Genomic DNA, 23,025 nt, shown 5'->3' on the forward strand with positions numbered 1-23,025 from the left:
CGTTTCGACTCCCTCACAGAGTCATTCTCAAGCATTGTGGGAACATCCGTTGTGCATATTTATAAGGCTAACACATTAGCATATGAAAACACCAATTATGATAAAAGAGATAAATAATCATTTTAAAATTGTATAATAATCATTTAATAAAGTGCATACGTGTAAATAAATCTATAGAGAGTGAAATCACCCCGGTTCTGTGCTATATGTGACCGTGAACATATAAAATCCTAAACAAGCAACATGAATATTCATCGGGAGGGAGGAGCCACTCACCACTTCTAATGAACCAAGAGAGTACGTCCAGACCAGGTAATGGCGACCGGTACGCTGGCTTGGCGTGGTGCATATCTTAGGGCGCATGCGTGAAGCCATGCCGCCCAATAGCAACCGCTAGCCAACCGGATCAAGAGAAACTGTGTACATAGCAACTGGACTCGGTAAGTGTAAAATGAATCAAACAACGCATCAAAGTATCCAATGCATACATAATATAGTCTGCCTCGGACAGCGGAGCCCCAGGAGTCCCTTCCGGGGATCAGTAGAATAAGGGCTGCGATCGGCACCCGGGACCGGGCGAGTCGCGCAGCCACCCCATGTATGCCTTGCGTCCGGTGTGAACACAGCCGCCGCTGGCACCCTGGGACATCCACTTAACCCTTTTGGAGACATCACTAGAGGGGACGCATGTCATGACGGCTTGACATAAGAAGTTGAAGGAAGATATTGTTTGCAAAAAGAGGAAGATATCCAGAGTGGTTCATGAGTGGCTCCAAAAATTCCCGATGATCTAAAAAAATAGAAAATAAAAAGAACAGATTAAAACTGGGGAAATCTAGAAGATGACATAATCATAGTCACATAGCAATAACCATTGAATATATAACGTGAATTTTATGTAAACATGTTTTGGTGTATCTTAAATTCAACGTTAAGCCCATTGGGTTTTAGAGTTTGTAACTCATAAATCCATTTGAGTTCTTTTTTCATCAAAATGCTCAATCTATCCCCTCCACGTTTCAGGGGTGGGACATGATCTACAAGCATGAATTTGAGATCCTTTTCACCATGACCCATATCTGAAAAATGTTTGGAGACTGGTAAATCCAGTCTCTGTCTCCTGATGGTGTATCTGTGATGATTGATACGAGTTTTAAAGTCGCATTTAGTTTCGCCAACGTACAGAAGTTGGCACGGGCACCATAAAACATATACAACATAATCAGAGGTGCAAGTTAGGTAATGGGAGAGTTGGTATTTTTTCTTAGTGCTCGGATGTATAAATTCAGATCCCTTGTTCATAAGGGGACAATTCACACAACTACAGCATGGGAAGGACCCTTTCCTTTGTGTCATCAGGTAGGTCTGTTTTTGCCTGCTACCCAGAGAAACATCACTTTTGACAAGTCTATCCTTTAAATTGCTATCCCTCTTATAACTCATCAAAGGATAGCTCTGGAAATCAGGAATATTACCAAAGCCATCCTTGATGATATTCCAGTGTTTCCGGATGGTTTGTGCTACATGTCCGGATAAATGATTGTATGTTGAAATAAATGGTACTCTCGTAGGAGAGGGAGCTTTTGGTGGTGGATGTAACAGTTGTTGTCTATCAATGTCCATAACTGTAGATTTATGTTTAGCCACTAGTTGTTGAGGGTAACCACGAGCTAAAAATCTTTTGGCAATTTTGTCCAAAGCCGGTTCAACATGTGCCTGATGACTAACAATTCTGCGTGCTCTCAGCATCTGTGAATAAGGTAATGATTTAACCATAGATCTGGGATGGTTGCTGTTGTAGTGCAGTAATGTATTGCTATCAGTTTTTTTAGTGTATAAATCAGTCACTAATGAGTGTTCATAGATGGAGACTTGTGTATCAAGGAACTGTACAGTATGTTTTGAGGAAGTGATTGTGAACTGAATGTCCGGATTAATTGAATTCAAGAAGTCATGAAACTGTGTCAGTTCAAGCTCGGAGCCACCCCACACAAGGAACACATCATCAATGTATCGCCACCACCCCAGCACATGGCTGAAGTGGGGCGACACATAGATAGATGTCTCCTCCATGTCAGCCACAAAAATATTCGCATAGGTGGGCGCCACGTTGGTCCCCATGGCTGTACCCTTTAATTGCATGAAATATCTATCTTCAAAAAGAAAATAATTGCATGTAAGTACAATCTCTAATAATTCCAGCAAAAATGTAATATGCATAGGAGAAAGATTCATGGTCTGTAAAGCCTTGTTCACTGCATGCAGACCACCTGTATGTGAAATTGAAGTGTACAGACTTACAATATCAAAGGAAGCAATGATGGCATCTGAAGGTATGTATAGATCTTCAATTTTCAACAAAAAATCACCTGTGTCTCTAATATATGACTTGGCTTCACTAGCAAAACGGCAAAGCACTTTATCCAAGAAAACGGAAATTTGGCTAGTAATCGAGCCCCTCCCGGAGACAATCGGTCTACCGGGAGGGTTCTCGATGGATTTATGAATCTTGGGCAGAAGGTACAGAAGCGGGGTCACCGGAGAAATCACTGTCAAAAATATCTTTAAATCCAGATCAATCAATTCATTACTGTACGCTTGTTCCAAGCAAGCAGTAATTTTACGTATGATATTCCATTTAGGATCATATGACAAAGTCTGGTACACGGAGGTGTCAGCCAGCTGTCTATTTGCTTCATTAATGTACTGTGCACGACTCATCACAACAATCGCTCCCCCTTTGTCCGCTGGTTTCACGATCAATTGTCGCTGTTGGGTCAATTCATTTAAGGCAGACATTTCTGAGCTCGTCATATTAGGGTGAGTTAATGTGGGAAATTTGGTCTTCAAAGAGTTAATGTCTTTGTGAACGAGATCTGAGAACGTGTCAACAATGTGTGAGTCAACAGGCGGTTGAAAGTCACTCGGTAATCTAAGATTATAATCCTTAAGGGTCAACGGTTTGGCTGTATTAACCGATGATGGCTGAATAGCCATTTTTTTGTGTGAATCAAACCAAACCCGTAACTTAAGACGTCTCACAAATTGTTGTAAGTCCATTTCCAGATTAAACCAGTTCATTTGGCTACTTGGGCAAAAATTAAGTCCTTTAGCAAGCAATTGTAATTGTGTGTCTGAAAGTGGTTGTGCGGAAATATTTACCACTATTTTGTTTTCTGTTTCGCAGGGTTCCGAGATGGAGTTGGTTTGTTCGTCTGGCTGCGGGTCCTTCCGAGTTCGGCGTTGGCGTCTCCCCCCTCTTCTGGTGTGTAGTCTGGTGCGGGCTTTAACTCTGGAAAAAAATGTAGGTGAGATCACCGTACTAGTGTTAACAGCATTGGCAGTATTGCTAATAATCACACCTCCTGAGGCCAGTGGGTATCTTTCATTGGGTTTCTTAAACCTTTTAGGAGATGGTACAGCATCATTCCAAGAGTAAATTTTTCCATTATCATAATCTTGTGCATCTCTATGCCATTTTACCCTTTTAGTCTCTTCCAGTTCAATTCTTAGTTTGTCTAAATATACAGTCTGTTTCTCAATAAGTTTATTATACTCATCCTCCGACATGATGTCTCTTAGTTTTGCTTCCAGGTCGGCCACCTTCTGTTTGGTGCTGTTCACATCCTTCTGTAAAAACTCGATGTTAAGCAAAATTAAATCCAATGTAGACTTATTGCAAATAGATTCATATTTGGTGCGGTAATCAGGATCCTGGGCATACATGGTAAGTTTAGGTTTAACTCGCATGCCTCTAGGGATGCGTTCAAATTTAAGGTATTCACCCAATGTAGATAAATGTAATCTAATGTTCAATAAACGTTTTGTTTCAAACTCATATTTCCGCTGTATGTCCAAACGGGATGGTTTATGCAAATATGAAGTATCATCTTCCAAATTTCCCATAATACGGGTGTATTCAGTCTTAGAGTAGTAAAAAACCTTAGATGGCTGTTCAGACCTACCCTGGTCCATGATGAGCTTCAGGTGGGGAGTAGTAGACAGGAGTGCTCGCTTGAATGCCGGTTGTATAGTACAGAGAAAAAGCCGCACTTCCAAGGAAAAGGAGTGGGTGCTTGCAGAGAAAATCCCTTGGCCGGGGGTCCCAGACACAGTACAAAAAGAGTCCGCAGCACTCCAACATAAAGTGAGGTGGTTTATTCCATCAACACAGGTACAAAAGAATTAGCAACGTTTCGACTCCCTCACAGAGTCATTCTCAAGCATTGTGGGAACATCCGTTGTGCATATTTATAAGGCTAACACATTAGCATATGAAAACATTGATTATGAAAATTGAAAATGATTATTTATCTCTTTTATCATAATTGGTGTTTTCATATGCTAATGTGTTAGCCTTATAAATATGCACAACGGATGTTCCCACAATGCTTGAGAATGACTCTGTGAGGGAGTCGAAACGTTGCTAATTCTTTTGTACCTGTGTTGATGGAATAAACCACCTCACTTTATGTTGGAGTGCTGCGGACTCTTTTTGTACTGTGTCTGGGACCCCTGGCCAAGGGATTTTCTCTGCAAGCACCCACTCCTTTTCCTTGGAAGTGCGGCTTTTTCTCTGTACTATACAACCGGCATTCAAGCGAGCACTCCTGTCTACTACTCCCCACCTGAAGCTCATCATGGACCAGGGTAGGTCTGAACAGCCATCTAAGGTTTTTTACTACTCTAAGACTGAATACACCCGTATTATGGGAAATTTGGAAGATGATACTTCATATTTGCATAAACCATCCCGTTTGGACATACAGCGGAAATATGAGTTTGAAACAAAACGTTTATTGAACATTAGATTACATTTATCTACATTGGGTGAATACCTTAAATTTGAACGCATCCCTAGAGGCATGCGAGTTAAACCTAAACTTACCATGTATGCCCAGGATCCTGATTACCGCACCAAATATGAATCTATTTGCAATAAGTCTACATTGGATTTAATTTTGCTTAACATCGAGTTTTTACAGAAGGATGTGAACAGCACCAAACAGAAGGTGGCCGACCTGGAAGCAAAACTAAGAGACATCATGTCGGAGGATGAGTATAATAAACTTATTGAGAAACAGACTGTATATTTAGACAAACTAAGAATTGAACTGGAAGAGACTAAAAGGGTAAAATGGCATAGAGATGCACAAGATTATGATAATGGAAAAATTTACTCTTGGAATGATGCTGTACCATCTCCTAAAAGGTTTAAGAAACCCAATGAAAGATACCCACTGGCCTCAGGAGGTGTGATTATTAGCAATACTGCCAATGCTGTTAACACTAGTACGGTGATCTCACCTACATTTTTTTCCAGAGTTAAAGCCCGCACCAGACTACACACCAGAAGAGGGGGGAGACGCCAACGCCGAACTCGGAAGGACCCGCAGCCAGACGAACAAACCAACTCCATCTCGGAACCCTGCGAAACAGAAAACAAAATAGTGGTAAATATTTCCGCACAACCACTTTCAGACACACAATTACAATTGCTTGCTAAAGGACTTAATTTTTGCCCAAGTAGCCAAATGAACTGGTTTAATCTGGAAATGGACTTACAACAATTTGTGAGACGTCTTAAGTTACGGGTTTGGTTTGATTCACACAAAAAAATGGCTATTCAGCCATCATCGGTTAATACAGCCAAACCGTTGACCCTTAAGGATTATAATCTTAGATTACCGAGTGACTTTCAACCGCCTGTTGACTCACACATTGTTGACACGTTCTCAGATCTCGTTCACAAAGACATTAACTCTTTGAAGACCAAATTTCCCACATTAACTCACCCTAATATGACGAGCTCAGAAATGTCTGCCTTAAATGAATTGACCCAACAGCGACAATTGATCGTGAAACCAGCGGACAAAGGGGGAGCGATTGTTGTGATGAGTCGTGCACAGTACATTAATGAAGCAAATAGACAGCTGGCTGACACCTCCGTGTACCAGACTTTGTCATATGATCCTAAATGGAATATCATACGTAAAATTACTGCTTGCTTGGAACAAGCGTACAGTAATGAATTGATTGATCTGGATTTAAAGATATTTTTGACAGTGATTTCTCCGGTGACCCCGCTTCTGTACCTTCTGCCCAAGATTCATAAATCCATCGAGAACCCTCCCGGTAGACCGATTGTCTCCGGGAGGGGCTCGATTACTAGCCAAATTTCCGTTTTCTTGGATAAAGTGCTTTGCCGTTTTGCTAGTGAAGCCAAGTCATATATTAGAGACACAGGTGATTTTTTGTTGAAAATTGAAGATCTATACATACCTTCAGATGCCATCATTGCTTCCTTTGATATTGTAAGTCTGTACACTTCAATTTCACATACAGGTGGTCTGCATGCAGTGAACAAGGCTTTACAGACCATGAATCTTTCTCCTATGCATATTACATTTTTGCTGGAATTATTAGAGATTGTACTTACATGCAATTATTTTCTTTTTGAAGATAGATATTTCATGCAATTAAAGGGTACAGCCATGGGGACCAACGTGGCGCCCACCTATGCGAATATTTTTGTGGCTGACATGGAGGAGACATCTATCTATGTGTCGCCCCACTTCAGCCATGTGCTGGGGTGGTGGCGATACATTGATGATGTGTTCCTTGTGTGGGGTGGCTCCGAGCTTGAACTGACACAGTTTCATGACTTCTTGAATTCAATTAATCCGGACATTCAGTTCACAATCACTTCCTCAAAACATACTGTACAGTTCCTTGATACACAAGTCTCCATCTATGAACACTCATTAGTGACTGATTTATACACTAAAAAAACTGATAGCAATACATTACTGCACTACAACAGCAACCATCCCAGATCTATGGTTAAATCATTACCTTATTCACAGATGCTGAGAGCACGCAGAATTGTTAGTCATCAGGCACATGTTGAACCGGCTTTGGACAAAATTGCCAAAAGATTTTTAGCTCGTGGTTACCCTCAACAACTAGTGGCTAAACATAAATCTACAGTTATGGACATTGATAGACAACAACTGTTACATCCACCACCAAAAGCTCCCTCTCCTACGAGAGTACCATTTATTTCAACATACAATCATTTATCCGGACATGTAGCACAAACCATCCGGAAACACTGGAATATCATCAAGGATGGCTTTGGTAATATTCCTGATTTCCAGAGCTATCCTTTGATGAGTTATAAGAGGGATAGCAATTTAAAGGATAGACTTGTCAAAAGTGATGTTTCTCTGGGTAGCAGGCAAAAACAGACCTACCTGATGACACAAAGGAAAGGGTCCTTCCCATGCTGTAGTTGTGTGAATTGTCCCCTTATGAACAAGGGATCTGAATTTATACATCCGAGCACTAAGAAAAAATACCAACTCTCCCATTACCTAACTTGCACCTCTGATTATGTTGTATATGTTTTATGGTGCCCGTGCCAACTTCTGTACGTTGGCGAAACTAAATGCGACTTTAAAACTCGTATCAATCATCACAGATACACCATCAGGAGACAGAGACTGGATTTACCAGTCTCCAAACATTTTTCAGATATGGGTCATGGTGAAAAGGATCTCAAATTCATGCTTGTAGATCATGTCCCACCCCTGAAACGTGGAGGGGATAGATTGAGCATTTTGATGAAAAAAGAACTCAAATGGATTTATGAGTTACAAACTCTAAAACCCAATGGGCTTAACGTTGAATTTAAGATACACCAAAACATGTTTACATAAAATTCACGTTATATATTCAATGGTTATTGCTATGTGACTATGATTATGTCATCTTCTAGATTTCCCCAGTTTTAATCTGTTCTTTTTATTTTCTATTTTTTTAGATCATCGGGAATTTTTGGAGCCACTCATGAACCACTCTGGATATCTTCCTCTTTTTGCAAACAATATCTTCCTTCAACTTCTTATGTCAAGCCGTCATGACATGCGTCCCCTCTAGTGATGTCTCCAAAAGGGTTAAGTGGATGTCCCAGGGTGCCAGCGGCGGCTGTGTTCACACCGGACGCAAGGCATACATGGGGTGGCTGCGCGACTCGCCCGGTCCCGGGTGCCGATCGCAGCCCTTATTCTACTGATCCCCGGAAGGGACTCCTGGGGCTCCGCTGTCCGAGGCAGACTATATTATGTATGCATTGGATACTTTGATGCGTTGTTTGATTCATTTTACACTTACCGAGTCCAGTTGCTATGTACACAGTTTCTCTTGATCCGGTTGGCTAGCGGTTGCTATTGGGCGGCATGGCTTCACGCATGCGCCCTAAGATATGCACCACGCCAAGCCAGCGTACCGGTCGCCATTACCTGGTCTGGACGTACTCTCTTGGTTCATTAGAAGTGGTGAGTGGCTCCTCCCTCCCGATGAATATTCATGTTGCTTGTTTAGGATTTTATATGTTCACGGTCACATATAGCACAGAACCGGGGTGATTTCACTCTCTATAGATTTATTTACACGTATGCACTTTATTAAATGATTATTATACAATTTTAAAATGATTATTTATCTCTTTTATCATAATTGGTGTTTTCATATGCTAATGTGTTAGCCTTATAAATATGCACAACGGATGTTCCCACAATGCTTGAGAATGACTCTGTGAGGGAGTCGAAACGTTGCTAATTCTTTTGTACCTGTGTTGATGGAATAAACCACCTCACTTTATGTTGGAGTGCTGCGGACTCTTTTTGTACTGTATCTATCTATCTATCTATCTATCTATCTATCTATCTATCTCCTATCTATTATCTATCTATCTATCTATCGATCTATCTATCTATCTATCTATCTATCTATCTATCTATCTATCTATCTCACTCTCTCTCTATCTATCTATCTACAGTATCTTTTAATCAATCATGTACACTACCATTCAAAAGGTTGGGGTCACCCAAACAATTTTGTGTTTTCCATGGAAAGTCACACTTATTTACCACCATACGTTGTGAAATGAATAGAAAATAGAGTCAAGACATTGACAAGGTTAGAAATAATGATTTGTATTTGAAATAACATTGTTTTTACATCACACTTTGCTTTCGTCAAAGAATCCACCTTTTGCAGCAATTCCAGCATTGCATACCTTTGGCATTGTAGCTATTAATCTGTTGAGGTAAGCTGGAGAAATTGCACCCCACGCTTCTAGAAGCAGCTCCCACAAGTTGGATTGGTTGGATGGGCACTTCTGGCGTACCATACGGTCAAGCTGCTCCCACAACAGCTCAATGGGGTTCAGATCTGGTGACTGCGCTGGCCACTCCATTACCGATAGAATACCAGCTGCCTGCTTCTGCTGTAAATAGTTCTTGCACAATTTGGAGATGTGTTTAGGGTCATTGTCCTGTTGTAGGATGAAATTGGCTCCAATCAAGCGCTGTCCTCTGGGTATGGCATGGCGTTGCAAAATTGAGTGAAAGCCTTCCTTATTCAGAATCCCTTTTACCCTGTACAAATCTCCCACCTTACCAGCACCAAAGCAACCCCAGACCATCACATTACCTCCACCATGCTTAACAGATGGCGTCAGGCATTCTTCCAGCATCTTTTCATTTGTTCTGCGTCTCACAAATGTTCTTCTTTGTGATCCAAACACCTCAAACTTGGATTCATCCGTCTACAACACTTTTTTCCAGTCTTCCTCTGTCCAATGTCTGTGTTCTTTTGCCCATCTTAATCTTTTTCTTTTATTGGCCAGTCTCAGATATGGCTTTTTCTTTGCCACTCAGCCCTGAAGCCCAAAATCCCGCAGCCGCCTCTTCACTGTAGATGTTGACACTGGTGTTTTGCGGGTACTATTTAATGAAGATGCCAGTTGGGGACCTGTGAGGCATCTATTTCTCAAAGTAGAGACTCTAATGTGCTTATCTTCTTGCTTAGTTGTGCAACGTGGCCTCCCACTTCTTTTTCTACTCTGGTTAGAGCCTGTTTGTGCTGTCCTCTGAAGGGAGTAGTACACACCGTTGTAGTAAAACTTAAATTTCTTAGCAATTTCTTGCATGGAATAGCCTTAATTTCTAAGAACAAGAATAGACTGTCGAGTTTCAGATGAAAGTTCTCTTTTTCTGGCCATTTTGAGCGTTTAATTGACCCCACAAATGTGATGCTCCAGACACACAATATGCTCAAAGGAAGGTCAGTTTTGTAGCTTCTGTAACGAGCTAGACTGTTTTCAGATGAGTGAGCATGATTGCACAAGGGTTTTCTAATCATCAATTAGCCTTCTGAGCCAAAGCGCAAACACATTGTACCATTAGAACACTGGAGTGATAGTTGCTGGAAATGGGACTCTATACACCTATGTAGATATGGCACCAAAAACCAGACATTTGCAGCTAGAATAGTCATTTACCACATAAGCAATGTATAGAGTGTATTTGTTTAAAGTTAGGACTAGTTTAAAGTTATAGTACAGTGCTTTTCCTTCAAAAATAAGGCCATTTCAATGTGACCCCAAACTTTTGAACAGTAGTGTATATTTCTGTCATCTGTCTCCTATCTATTTACCAATCTTCTTTCTATCTATCTATCTATCTATCTATCTATCTATCTATCTATCTATCTATCTATCTATCTATCTATCTATCTATCAATCTATCTATTACCTATCTAACAGATTTTTGAAGCCAAAGTCAAGAACAGACTATAAACAGAGAACATGTCATAAAGGAAAGACTGAGATTTTTCCTCTTTTCATATCCATTCCTGGCTTTGGCTTCAAAGATCTGTCAGATAAATCTCTCTGTGTAAACGCTCCATATCTTCTATATATTATCTATCTATCTATCTATCTATCTATCTATCTATCTATCTATCTATGCATGCTTGAAAAAGATTATGAAGATCATTGAAACGTTGCGTCTTGCCATATGCCGTGTTTTGTTACTACACTGATGGAATAAATTTACCAATTTTCTTTCACTTACTTCTGTGTGCTGCAGAATATATACCATTGAACTAGCTACCTGAATCCTTGGTCGGGACTATCCGCTGGCACCATCTACCAGACCTTGGTGTGCTGCTCTATATTGCTCTGGATATGATGTATCTATCATATATTATCTATCTATCTATCTATCTATCTATCTATCTATCTATCTATCTATCTATCTATCTATCTATCTATCATCTATCTATGTAAAAACAGTAAAAAATATTATTATGATTATTACTACGCTAACAAATTATGCAGTACTGTACAGAGCTTGTCGTTCTTCATCTCTCTCTGTCCTCATCGGAGCTCACAATCTAAATCCACTCGTCTGTATGTTTTGGAGTGTGGGAGGACACCGGAGTGCTCAGAGGAAACCCACACAAAACATGGGAAGAACATGCAAACTGTTGTTTATATTCCAAGAAATTGTAGGCAGATTTTATATACTTGTATTGGTCCCAATGACAGTTTCTTCATCATAGGAACATACTCAAATGCTCATACAGTGTATACTAATCCCAATTCTAAAGAATATAAAAATGTAATATGTAAAATTTATAAAAGAACCTTCAAAGCCAATTAGCATACAGTGAGGCTAAGCCTAATATCCAGCCCATGGGTCATCGTATTCCCAAATTATCCCTACATCCCAGCCCCACATCTAGGCTTCCTACAGGCCTCTTCTGTTGTATACAGAGACTCATGCAATATATAAACAAAATTGTAGGAGTTGACCAACACAGCTATGGGCTTAAGGTGTAACTGTAATGTTTCTTAAAGTGACGTCACTTGTGCACCCAGAGCAGGGAGAGAAGACATGGGACGTTTGTTGCGCTGCAGATAGGTCTGTATATTCAGAGGGGATGCCTACATAGGTTGGAGGGGGTCTAAATAACAGGGAAGATGTCTACATGATGGGGTGGGGGGTAACTACCAGGGGAGATGCCTACATGAGGGGGGAAGGAGGTTACTATCAGGGTGTATGCCTACATAAGCAGTTGAAGGTCTGAATAACAGGGGAGATGACTACATGGGGGGGGGGGGGGGGAACTATCAGGGTACATGCCTACATAATGGGGGGGGCTGTCTAAATAACAGGGGCAATGCCTACATAAAATATGCATATCAGATAATTGTTTACCAGTCACAGTGCCATTGATTTGATAGTGGCTATGTCTAGTATTGCAGCTCATTTTCATTCAAACGCATAGGAGTAAGCTGCAGAGAGCTTAAAGGGGTTATCCAGCGCTACAAAAATATGGCCACTTTCCCCCCACTCTTCAGGTATGGTTTGCAATTAAGGAACTGACTTTAAAACTCCACCTAATCTGCAGACAAGAGAGGGGGAAAAGTGGCCATGTTTTTGTAGCACTTGATAACCCCTTTAAGTACCAGACATAGTCAATGCTAAATGTATACATCTGAGCCTGATAAACAAAGGAGGGCATGTGGCAATTGTTCAAGCACCATGGCCCCTCTTGTCACCTGGGGGTGTCAGGAGATGGACCCCTCTCACCATCTATCCAAGGCCTATCCAAGCCTTTCTTATCAGGGACGCAGCCAAAAAACCAAACTCAGTGTCACTTAAACAACTGTGGATAAATGTGACCAGCCTGTAACAGTAAGGAGAAGGTTATGCTGGCCATACACATATAACAGCTAGGGGAATGAGGCGCTACCAGACACCTCGCTCATCCTATATGTCCAGTTGGAGAAAAGCATTGGATAGATATTGGTGGATGGTAAGGCTGCTCCTTTGAGCATTAAAGGGGTTATCCAGTGCTACAAAATCATGGCCACTTTCTTTTAGAGACAACATGACTCTTGTCTCCAGTTCAGGTGCGGTTTGCAATTAAAGGGGTTATCCAGCGCTACAAAAACATGGCCACTTTTCCCCCTCCTGTTGTCTCCAATTTAGGTGTGGTTTGCAATTAAGCTCCATTTACTTCAATTGAACTGAGTTTCAAAACCCCACCCAAACTGGAGACAACAGTAGGGGGAAAGTGGCCATGTTTTTGTAGCACTGGATAACCCCTTTAAGCTCCATTCACTTCAATAGAATTGAGCAGCGAAACCCTGCCCAAGCTGGAGACAAGAGTGTGGCTGTCTCTGGAAGAAAGTGGCCATGTTTTTATAGCTCTGGATAACCCCTTTAAGTTGTTAGTCGTTCCCTCCAGCATCATAAGGGCCTGCCTTATGTCATCATCACTGTCTACTACAACATGTCAAAGGCGCAGAAGCAAATACAACAACACCTTGTAGGACAGAGCTTACAAGCCAAAACTGATGGCAGGAAATACTGTAACCTTCAACATTTTCTATAACCACGGCCATAAATTTGCTTTTTCTGCACAGGCATGTTCATGTGACAGCTATCACAAATAAACTACCTCCATGTCAGTAATGTTCCTGTTTGGGAATTGCAGATATGGAGGTATACAGAGTTTGTTTGTCTAGCAAAAAAAAAAAAGTGAATGTAATAAATCACTCTGTCTCCAGTGTGATAAAACATACTTGTCAAGTGGTGAATACTCCAGGAGAAGATAGTTTATATCGCTGGCTGGCTCTGAAGCTGTGTTTGCCTAACAATCACATTGTAAACAGTAGTAAACAACCGAAAATCCAGCAGAGAAGGTAATAATGACAGCGCTAAATGTTAACTCCCTTTAGGGATATAACTATAGCGGGATGTCTGTCCTTACAGATGATTCTCTATGTAATCACAGTTTAAAGCTTTCTCAAATGAAGAATACTTATATCGCATTGTAAAATTAATGAGGCATATATAGGAGAACGCCCACATCAGAGGACGCATGGAGCAGAACAGTGTATGGGCTCTTTCATATCCAATTGTTAATTAGATGGTTTATAGCTGCCACTGGGTTTACTAGACTGAAGTTGTGATGTCACAGCATATTATCCTAGTGAAGTTGTGATGTCACAGGAGCTTACCTGACTAAAATTACAGAAGATTACTTAAGAGGGCACTCTGGAAAAAAATCAAATCAATTGGTGTCGGAATTATATAGATTTGGAGATCATTTCTAGTTAAAAAGCTCAAGTCTAGTACTTATCAGCTGCTGTATGTCCTGCAGGAAGTGGTGTATTCTTTCCAGTGTGACACAGTGCTTTCTGCTGCCACCTTTGTCCGCCCGGCTGGCCCGCCCCTTCTGATGATAATCAATGGAGCAGACGGTCTGGGTGCAGGCCTGATCGCCGCTATGGAGACAGGCAGTGCTCCTAATGGTCTAACTGGACTGAGGAGTAAATAACTAAGTGCAGGGGAACAGTGCTGAGGATGAAGGTTACCTTCATCCTCTTCATCTTCTGTGCAATAGGGACATATCAGCAGGTTAGATTCACCCAACCTGCTGATAGTTCCCCTTTAAATCTGACTAACAAATGTCTGACCTTCTGTCCAACCTCTTGACCTAATACTCCTAGTCCCGTTACACAACTATATTCTGCGCTGTGATAAATGCCTTGCACCTAATGGTATACAAATCTTACATGGTTCCTTTTTATACCATTATAATTCAAAATGGTATGATATATAATATATGAGGCGATATACAGTACTATGTATTTGCAATTGACAGCATTTTTTTCTCCTGTTTTCTGTATGAAATGCAATGCTATACATTGGGCAACTAGGTCTCTCACTTACTGGAAAGCTGTAGCCGAGGGTCTGTCACTAAGGCCATTTGGTGACAGCAATAAAAGAAACCAAATGGAAGTGGAACCAAAAGGAAGTGATGTCATTTGGCCCTGTGATGATTAATACTGATTGGCCAGCAGCTGTGCACACCTGTGTGCGCCCCTGTACACACCCCAGTGCACGCCCCTGTACACACCCCTGTACACACCTTGTACACACTCCTGTGCATGCCCCTATACACACCCATGTGCACGCCCCCTGTACACACTCCTGTACACACCCTGTACACGCCCCTGTGCATGGCCCTGTACACACCCATGTGCACATGCCCTGTACATGCCCCTGTGCACGCCCCTGTACACACCCCCTGTACACACACCCAGTACACGCCCCTAGTACACACCCATGTACACACCCCCTGTACACGCCCCTGTACACGCCCTCTGTACACACCCCTGTACACACCCCCTGTACACACCCCTGTACACACCCCTGTACATGCCGCTGTACAAACCACTGTGCACGGATGAGTAAATTAACTGATAAACAGCTCAGAGTGAAATGCTGAAGCATGAGCAACACAATGGGGGACTAACCAGCTGGAGGAGGGAAATAAAAATGAACAGTATAAATATTGCAAGCATTATCTATATATTTGTATCTGTCATGACATGTACACATTAACTTTAGTAGATAAGTACAGAACATAAAGCCTTTTGTATACTGTCCTTGCTATAGGATTGATAGCAGGAGTATCTTTCCATGTGAATATCACCCTACATTTTGGCGGTTGTCAACCTGTTGCGTTTTCGGTTCCAAATAACGATAATTGCCTCCTGGTCCTCCCGGTAAAGGGAACCACTGGGTAATGTAAGGATACAACATGTTTCTCCAAATAAAATGAAATCTCACACTCTATCACTTTGATCAGCCCTAAAATGAATTAATTTCCTTGTTTGCCATGTTATCTCTGCAGTGGTACAGAACAAGGAAGCGACAACGTATTATAACATCATGATGGATTCAGCGCTAGAACGTTCCCACAAAGAACAAAAGCATCCATCTTTCACCGGGCGGAGGAAGAAAGTGAATCCTCTGTCTTCACCCAGAGATGAGTAACGTGTGCTGGGTTTAATGGGGTTGAGGAATCCTTGATGGAGGAGATAATGAAAAATCAAATGCAGAGATATGGCGGTTTGTAATTTTTACTTCGGTCCCTTGAAAGGATATTAAACTAGAAAGACATCATGCATTGTTAACATGTCATGCTTATTTCAATGCAGAGGGCCTATCAATACACCCTTTTTCTGAAGGAACAAAAATGCATGTGGCAAGATAGCAATTTGGTATATATCAATATATATTATACGTTGTGTCACCTATAAAGTATATGCAATAAAGAATAATATGTGTGTGTGTGTGTGTGTGCAGTAGACTATAACAAACCAATCACAATGCTCCCTTGTTTGAATTCACTAAGCAACAAAAATGTAAGTGTAAATTTTGTATATTTTTGGTTTCAAATGATATCAGTGGCAAATCCATAATTCCTTATATCAGGGATGGGGAACACTTCATCCAGTGCAAAGCTACAATTCCTGTTAGGCCTGGACAGCCAAAGGTTTGGATTTGGCTGTCCAGGCATGATAGAAATTGTAGTTTTGCAACAGCTGGAGGGTCAAATGTTACTCTTCCTTGCCTCATATGTTTACTAACCTATAACTACTCAGAGTAAAGAAAGGAACCACCTACAACTTCCCATTAAATATAGTAGATAGGAACCACTTACTGCTTCTTGATAGAGAAATTAACTTCTCCACCAAGTGGATAATAGAAGTAGTATCGAAAATGGGTGCTCCCATCTTGGATATGTATAACATATCCATAAGGTAGATGCAAGTCTTAGCTTTAAGACACTTATATTGAGATAAGGGCCAACTATGCCTACTGAGCCCCTGAAGGTGGCCAGGAAGCTAAAAAGAGTTGAGCCAGCAGTTTGACAAACTCCCATTGACATTACATATGGAAGCTGCGTAAATAGCATATCGCCTTGAACTATTCTGTTTCTACTTTGTTTAGACTACTCCAATTAACTTGTGTGAAACAGCCCTTTCATCTGTTTTTTTCCATCTTCAATCACCTAGGGTAGCTGCAAGCTGTATCATGAAGGGGACCCACTTACCTACCTACAGTTTTTGAGACAAATTTGTGACAAATCCTTTGGATATGCCCTATGTGTTACATTGGGAATTTACACCTTTAAGGCCTCACAACAGCCAGTAGATGACTTCACAATAATGTCACAACCTACTTGCCTTATTATAGAAAACCCCACAAATAACTATTATGAGGGGATTTATTTGTCTAAATAACCAACTAACTAATAATAAAAATAAATAAATAAGCATAAATAATATATATGAATAATAGACAAAACCATAAACAAAATAGATCTACTGAGTTTTACAGGAATGTTGTTCTGGGCAGATCAGGCCGCCATTTTATAGATGAAGAATATGCAATAAACCAGAACCAGGAGGCCAGGGGTCCCTTTTAAGATGCCCCAGCCAGAGGCAAGTCTCAAGTAGCAATATAGAACTGGAAAACTGACCAAAACCCTGTAAAAATTTAGATTTAGATTTTTCTTTTAGGTTTATAAAACATACTTTCAAATACCTGCTTCATTTAGGACCTCCATTAAAGTGTCACTGTCGTTTAATTTTTTTCCCCCCAGAAACCAATAGTACGGGCGATTTTAAGAAACTTTGTAATTGGGTTTATTAGCCGAAAAATGCATTTCTATCATGAAAAAACTGTTTGAAGCTCTCCCCCTGTCTTCATGGCTTGCTTATGGAGAGGGGAGGGGTGGAGGCAGATGAGGCACCAAAACAGGACCACAAAGAGTTAATCTACAGTTAATCACCTGGCTATCTCCTCTGACAGTCAGCACTAACCCCTCAGACCTCTGAATACCACTGTCACCCACCTCTGTGTTGTGTAATCCTTGTTCTCTGCTCTCTGCTGCCGACTAACTCCCTCCTCCCCCCTCCTCTCTCTATAGAACAGACAGGGTTGTGTCTGATGCAACAATTCACAATTTCCTGATATTTTGCAGTGAATGAAAAAGAGGAGGGAGGGGGGGACCTGGGAAAAATCTTTTAGAATGCAGATAATGGCATATTTGCCTGATAAACCGAATTACAAAGTTTCTTACAATCCCCTGGACTATTGATTTCTGCAACAACAACAACAACAACAACAACAAAAAGACAGTGACTCTTTAAGGCTACAAAGAGCTCCTCTTGCTTTGAAGGACCTGGCACCTAAGTGCATTTCAGAAATAGCCAAATGATTTCAATGGTAACTGTGCAATGCTTAGTTTCTCCTGCGGAGGCACTGCAGCCAAACTGATCACTACAGATTGCAATAAATCTCTGAGGGTACCAGGACTGATTTATCACTAGGGGACCTTTCTAGCAAAGAACATTGAATAACATCAATCCAATCCAATTGTAATAGTGTTGCAGCAGAAGTAGAAAAGGAGCATGTGCAGTTGTATGGGCTGGTTGCGGCACGTGGCAATGCATTGCTTGCTTCTACCACAGTTAATCACCCATTGATTGTATAGTAACAGATGGAACGTGCACAGAACAATTCACTTAGACGTCTGCATTTTAATTACAGCAGTTCTATTTATTTTGTAGCTTTAATGCCTGAGCTCCTTTCGGTCTATAGCATCCTATCAATCACTGGGTGCTACATAGTCATTCCGGACAGAATAAATAGGTTTATTTAACACAAAGCCATAAGACGGCAGTCAAGCACTTCAAAATAAATACAATAACAAACTATCTGGTGTGAATATATACAAAGCTGCCTAAATTCTGCTCGGCAGGCAAGGAAGGGGTTATGTAGTTCTAAGCAATGGCCCGTATGTGTCGGTTATCCCTTTGAGGCCATGCCTATGCTCCCCTGACAGTACAGAGCAGCAGAGTCTTGGCCTAATGCAATCCAGAGCCTACCACATGCTGTATAATACATCCATCATGGCCAGCTCAATTATTGACATGTTGATTTTTCTGTTTCTGATTTAGGCTGTCAGTCTGGGTAAAATTGCCAGGCTGCTTTTAGTGCACATGGCAGCTGCCCTGACATGATGTAACTTAAGGCTGATTACATCTGAGAACCTAATAAACAATCCTGCTAGCCCCAAAACCTCATTTCCTCTGGTGTTGAGAAGCCTCTTGGCTTCCATACTGAGGGGGTGGAGAAAGTAGAAGAATATAGAACTTTGAAACAAAAAAAGAAGGATTGAAAGAAAATGTTTAATATAAACCATTTTTTTATATTTAAAATAGTAGGAGTATTATATATGTGTTTATTATGAAAGCATTTCATATATTTACACATGGTAGCACGACTTTATCTTTATCCTATACAGTGGTACCTTGGTTAAAAAGTAACTTGGTTTAAGAGCGTTTTGGTTTAAGAGCTCACAGTTTTCCAAAATTGTGACTTGGTTTAAGAGCATTGCTTTGGTTTAAGGAGGGGCATGGTCTGCATAGCGGGGTATACAGCACTGTACTGTGACCCAGGTCTCCCTCACCTTCCAAATCATAGAAGATCCACTTCAGGCTGGGGCTTGCATCAGGGGACAGGACTGTGAAGGTAATCTCTTTATAGCTGTAACCCCTCTCTCCCCGGACAGAGAGTGCTGCATGTATGTGCCCACATCTGCCCTGCTCATTCCTTCATGCTCCCTTTAGTCTCTGTCAGCCCTTGTGTTTCCCATCCTCTCCATTACTGTACAGTAACTTATAATATCACATATTCTGCTGTTTCTGAATGTTTGTTTCATCTGTTTTACATGTTTTTCAGAACAATAAATCATTATTTTTGGGGTGTGGAACCAATTGTCTGCATTTCTATGATTTCTTATGGGAAAATTTGCTTTGGTTTAAGAGTGGATTTGGATTACAAGCGCGGTCCCGGAACGAATTATGCTCGTAATCCAAGGCACCACTGTATATCTATTATCTATCTATCTCCTATCTATCTATCTATCTATCTAGAAACAGGAGAAAGCCGCACAACCAAATTCAATGTAACGGGCGCTGTACAGACCATTGCTTCGTATCTGTCTGTCCGTCCATCTGTCTGTCTGTCTATCTATCTCATATTTATATATCTATTTAAAGAGGACCTGTCACCCCCCGTGCCGGGGTGACAGGCTCCCGACCCCCCGTTAGAGCCCCCTATACTCACGTGATCCCGCTGGGTCCCACTTCCTGAGCCGGTCGGGTCACGGAGATATCAGCGCCCAAAGCCCGGTGCACGCGCTGACAGGAGAGTCCGATGCCCATAGAGAATGGTGAAGCATCGGACTCCCTATTGATTCTCTATGGGCATCTGAATCTGCTGTCAGCGCGCACGCCGGGCTTCGGGCGCTGATATCTCCGTGACCCGACCGGCTCAGGAAGCGGGACCCGGCGGGATCACGTGAGTATAGGGCGCTCTAACGGGGGGTCGGGAGCCTGTCACCCCGTCACGGGGGGGTGACAGGTCTCCTTTAAAACTCAAGGGAGCAGCACAGAACCTGTTCAGAGCTGTAAAGGTTTTCTTTGGGAATTTGTTACTGCTTTGGACAGTTCCTTTCATGGACAAAGGTGGCGGCAGAGAGTACTGTGTCAGATTGTAAAGAATATACCAATTCCTGCAGGACACACAGCAGCTAATAAGTACTGAAAGATCTGAGATTTTTAAATAGGAGGGATTTACAAATATAAATTTCTGACACCAGTTGATTTAAAAACAATTATTTCCTCTGGAGTATCCTTTAAAGGGGTAGTGCACCCAAAAAATTTTTCTTTCAAATCAACTGCTGCCATGAAGTGCCAGAGATTTGTAATTTACTTCTATTAAAAAATCTCAAGCCTTCCAGTACTTATCAGCTGCTGTGTGTCCAGCAGGAAGTGGTGTTTTCTTTCCTGTCTGACACAGTGCTCTCTGTTGCCTCCTCTGTCCATGTCAGGAACTGTCCAGAGAAGGAGCAAATCCCCATAGAAAACTTCTCCTGCTCTCCAGACTGGAAATAATACCACTTCCTGCTGGGCATACAGCAGCTGATAAGTACTGGAAGACTTGAGATTTTTTAATAGAAGTAAATTACAAATCTCTGGCACTTTGTGGCAGCAGTTGATTTGAAAGAAAATTTTTTTTGGTGCACTACCCCTTTAAGTTCTCTTACAAAACCGAAATGTTGATCAACAAGCATGCCCAAGCAATTTATTTTAATTTTTTTTATGACACTTTATGCAGCTAGTCAACCAGTATATATAATTCAGCTAGTGTTAGCTGTTCCTTTCTATTTGAAAACCTGTGGAATCCTTTCCTTAAGTTGGGTCATGTGATCTTGTGGCGCCCCCCCCCCTTGAAAATTACATGTGTTTCTGTACCCTTAATGGGATCACCATCTCTGTGAGAACTTCCTATTGGATTAAGCTACATGGACCAGTGGCGTAGCTACAATGAAGGCAGGGAAGGCGACTGCTATAGGGCCCCTACCCCCAGGGGTCCAGAGAGGAAGAGGGGCCCGCCACTGCACTGTTCAGCCCCCTCACTGTAGTGCCGGGTGAGTGGGCTGAACAGAGGAGCAGGACCTGCCAGGTCCTGCACGGCACAGGAGAGGGATGGAGGACCTTATTGTCACATGACCCAAAGGTCCTCAATACTTCTATGTGAAGATCAGCCCAGACTACAGGAGGAGGAGGAGGAAGCCTGGGAGCTGTAAGTGCTGTGTATGTGTGTCAGTTTGTGTATATATGTATCTGTGTATATATTTATATGTCAGTATGTGTATGTATCTGTGGCTATATATGTGTGTGTGTGTATGTCAGCAATGTCTGTAGCACTGGTGTATATGTGTGTGGTGAACCCACCACTAATATCTGCTGCATTTTCTTTTATTTCTGGTTGAGTATTTCTTATTACACTGAGATGATTTCCCTGTGTACAGTCTACTCATGGTGTATACATCTGTACTAGTGTAATCACATTACTGCGTATATATGTGTGTATGTCACTGGTGTATCTGTATATATGTTAATGGTGCCTCTGTGTGTGTATATATGTGCGTCATTGTCTGTGTTTGGCAGTGTGTGTGTGTGTGTGTGGGGGGGGGGGAGGGTTAGGGAAGCGTACAGGATTCATGGGGCCCCGTACAGTTTTTTTCTATGGGGCCCCATGAATCCTAGCTACGCCCCTGACATGGACTGTTCCACACAGGCGCTCCATAGCGGGGGAAACAGAAACTCCCATCACACATTATTCAACTCCTGTCACACAGTTAGGCCAGGTTCACTCAATGTATGACAGCGGCCATTCTGTGACATGGCTGTGTCACAGAATGGCTGCTGTCTGAGAAGTTCATCCCGGCCGATACTGCAGTACCGTCCGGATGAACATCACTTTTTTTTAAGCGGAATACTGGCACATACGGGTGTGCCAGCATTCCAAGTAACCATTGCAGACAATGTAAAGTACGGCCGGAACTGCACTTTACATTGTCTGCTCAGTCTATTGTGTGTCAACCCTATTCAGTAAATTGACATGTCAGTTTTTTGTGCAGCTGTATGGAATCCTGGATGGAGTGTATACAGTTTGTATACACTCCGGACGGGATTCCATAGTAATTAAAGCATTCAGTCACTTAATTAAATAACACCCATTGCTGTAATCTGTAACACTGGCCGTTGTTTTACGTGTGAATGTGGCCTTAGAGTAGATTGGATGACAAATCATCTTGCCTGTTTATTTAGATGTATGTAGCGATGAGGATTATTACACTGAGATGGTCCTGACTCTAGATGCCCACATGGTGCTATGATGATGCATCATGGGATTAACAGCAGATTTTAAAAAGGGAGAGGATGCAGTTTGCAATCTGAAAGTCACGATGGTGGCCGATCAGAGGTCACATGACCCAGGTGCAGTAATGAAATGTGTTCATCATATGGCCCAAAAAAAAAAAAAAAAAAAAAGGGTTGTGCTTCTTAAAGTTGTGCAGGATTTTTCTACAACTAAGAGTGCTGCAGTCTTTTGTTAAAACTATCTATCTATCCTATCTATCTCTCTATCTCTCTCTCTATCTATCTATCTATCTATCTATCTATCTATCTATCTATCTATCTATCTATCTCCTATCTATCTATCTATCTATCTATCTATCTATCTATCTATCTATCTATCTTTCTATCTATCTATCTATCTATCTATCTATCTATCATCTATCTATCATTTTATTGCAACTATGTACAGTATTTATCTCTTTCCTTCCTCCCATATACCAAGGTCACTAAACATGTTTGCAGCTTTAAATTAAAATATTCAATGTTTTGTTAATGTATTACACGCATTGGGGTAACTGACTCACAACCCC

The sequence above is a fragment of the Dendropsophus ebraccatus genome, chromosome 1 (genome assembly GCF_027789765.1).
Source record: "Dendropsophus ebraccatus isolate aDenEbr1 chromosome 1, aDenEbr1.pat, whole genome shotgun sequence".
Taxonomy (NCBI): domain Eukaryota; kingdom Metazoa; phylum Chordata; class Amphibia; order Anura; family Hylidae; genus Dendropsophus; species Dendropsophus ebraccatus.